At 56.7% G+C, this 2,500-nt stretch overlaps 1 long non-coding RNA gene across 1 annotated transcript in view; it reads right to left on the bottom strand.

Annotated features, from left to right (window-relative positions):
- Nucleotides 1-6: 6 nt before the first annotated feature.
- LOC137317178 (uncharacterized) overlaps nt 7-2,500 on the bottom strand; it is a 49,496-nt gene continuing 47,002 nt past the window's right edge. Inside the window, exon 3 of the long non-coding RNA XR_010961637.1 lies at nt 7-85. This is a non-coding gene — a long non-coding RNA (uncharacterized lncRNA). The remainder of the gene's footprint in view (nt 86-2,500) is intronic.

The raw sequence follows: 2,500 nt of genomic DNA on the forward strand, positions 1-2,500 counted from the left end.
GACGGAGAGCCTGTTTGGGGGTTTCCCTCACAGCTCGGATTCCACCTTCCAGTCGCTGTGTCTCAGGCGGCCAGGAACCGTGACGCTGAGTCAAAAAAAAAACAAGAGGGCAGGTCACCTTCCCCAAAATGTCAGGCAGCTGCCAGAATGACGGTTTGTCAGCAAAAACATTAAAAATGTAAACACTGCGGGAATTAAAGCATTTCCTCATGCTGCCTTTGGTTCTTTTGTCAGTCACCTTAAATCTGTGACCTCTGGTTCTCGACCCTTCCGCCAAGTAACTTCCAGACACTGTGTAAGGATCCCAATATCACTGCCTCGATCAGAGGACAAAATTCCAACCCCCTCCCAACTCCCAACGCACCAGTCGTTCAAGGCTGTTCATCGCCTCCATTAAAACTGCAACCAGGCCCTTGTCAGTGCTGATAATCAGGCCGCCATTAGAGGGAGGGCAGCCATGGCCCACAGAATTGCACCCAGACAGGCCGTTCGGCTCATCCAGTCCATGCTGGTGTTCATCCTCCAGGTGAGCAGTCTCCTAATCCCTTGTCCCTGCCCTGATCCCAGATCCCTTCATCCCCCTTTCCTTCGACCATCTGTCCAACCTAATCTTACATGTAATCTTTTCTTCAATTCGTTCACCGGATGCGGGCGTCGCTGGCGAGGCCGGCATTTATTGCCCATCCCTAATTGCCCCTTGAGAAGGTGGTGGTGAGCCGCCTTCTTGAACCGCTGCAGTCCGTGTGGTGAAGGTTCTCCCACAGTGTGTGAAGGTTCTCCACAGTGCTGTTAGGAAGGGAGTTCCAGGATTTTGACCCAGCGACGATGAAGGAACGGCCGATATATTTCCAAGTCGGGATGCGTGTGACTCGGAGGGGAACGTGCAGGTGGTGTTGTTCCCATGCGCCTGCTGCCCTTGTCCTTCTAGGTGGTAGAGGTCGCGGGTTTGGGAGGTGCTGTCGAGTCTAAGCTTCCAATGCCAGTACGGAGGGAACGCTGCACTGTTGGAGGGTCAGTACTGAGGGAGCGCTGCACTGTCGGAGGGTCAGTACTGAGGGAGCGCCGCACTGTCGGAGGGTCAGTTACTGAGGGAGCGCTGCACTGTCGGAGGGTCAGTACTGAGGGAGCGCTGAACTGTCGGAGGGTCAGTACTGAGGGAGCGTCGCACTGTGGGAGGGTCAGTACCGAGGGAGCGCTGCACTGTGGGAGGGTCAGTACTGAGGGAGCGCTGCACTGTCGGAGGGTCAGTACTGAGGGGAGCGCTGAACTGTCGGAGGGTCAGTACTGAGGGAGCGTCGCACTGTGGGAGGGTCAGTACCGAGGGAGCGCTGCACTGTCGGAGGGTCAGTACTGAGGGAGCGCCGCACTGTGGGAGGGTCAGTACCGAGGAGCGCTGCACTGTCGGAGGGTCAGTACTGAGGGAGCGCCGCACTGTCGGAGGGTCAGTACTGAGGGAGTGCTGCACTGTCGGAGGGTCAGTACTGAGGGAGTGCTGCACTGTCGGAGGGTCAGTACTGAGGGAGCGCAGCACTGTCGGAGGGTCAGTACTGAGGGAGTGCTGCACTGTCGGAGGGTCAGTACTGAGGGCGCGCTGCACTGTCGGAGGGGCCGTCTTTCGGATGAGACATTCAACCAAGGCCCCATCTGCCCCTCTCAGGTGAACATGGAGGATCCCACGGCCACTATTGGAAGAAGAGCAGGGGGGGAGTTCTCCCCGGTGTCCTGGGGCCAATATGTATCCCTCAACCAACAGCTAAAAACAGATGACCTGGTCATTTATCACATTGCTGTTTGTGGGATCTTGCTGTGCGCAAATTGGCTGCCGCGTTTCCCTACATTAAAACAGCGACCACATTTCATTGGCTGTAAAGCACTTTGGGCCGCCCTGAGGACATGAAAGGCGCTATATAAATGCAAGTTCTTTCTTAAATGTTGACCTGGTCTCTGCTTCAATCACTAACTCCAGTAATTCGTTCCACAGCGTCACAGCCCTCTGTATAAAAATCATTTCTCCTGCTTTCTGTCCTAATCTGTAACATTTGATCTTATACCTATGACCCCGAGTTCCAGACCCCTCAATCATTTGAAGCAGTCTGCTTCTGACCCTCCGACAGGGCAGCGCTCCCTCAGTACTGACCCTCCAACAGTGCAGCACTCCCTCAGTACTGACCCTCCCTCCGACAGTGCAGCGCTCCCTCGGTACTGACCCTCCGACAGCGCAGCGCTCCCTCAGTACTGGCCCTCCGACAGTGCGGCGCTCCCTCAGTACTGACCCTCCGACAGTGCGGCGCTCCCTCAGTACTGACCCTCCGACAGTGCAGCGCTCCCTCGGTACTGACCCTCCCACAGTGCAGCACTCCCTCAGTACTGACCCTCCGACAGTTCAGCGCTCCCTCAGTACTGACCCTCCGACAGTGCGGCGCTCCCTCAGTACTGACCCTCCAACAGTGCAGCGCTCCCTCAGTACTGACCCTCCGACAGTGCAGCGCTCCCTCAGTAC

This window comes from Heptranchias perlo, unplaced genomic scaffold, assembly GCF_035084215.1.
Source record: "Heptranchias perlo isolate sHepPer1 unplaced genomic scaffold, sHepPer1.hap1 HAP1_SCAFFOLD_601, whole genome shotgun sequence".
NCBI lineage: Eukaryota > Metazoa > Chordata > Chondrichthyes > Hexanchiformes > Hexanchidae > Heptranchias > Heptranchias perlo.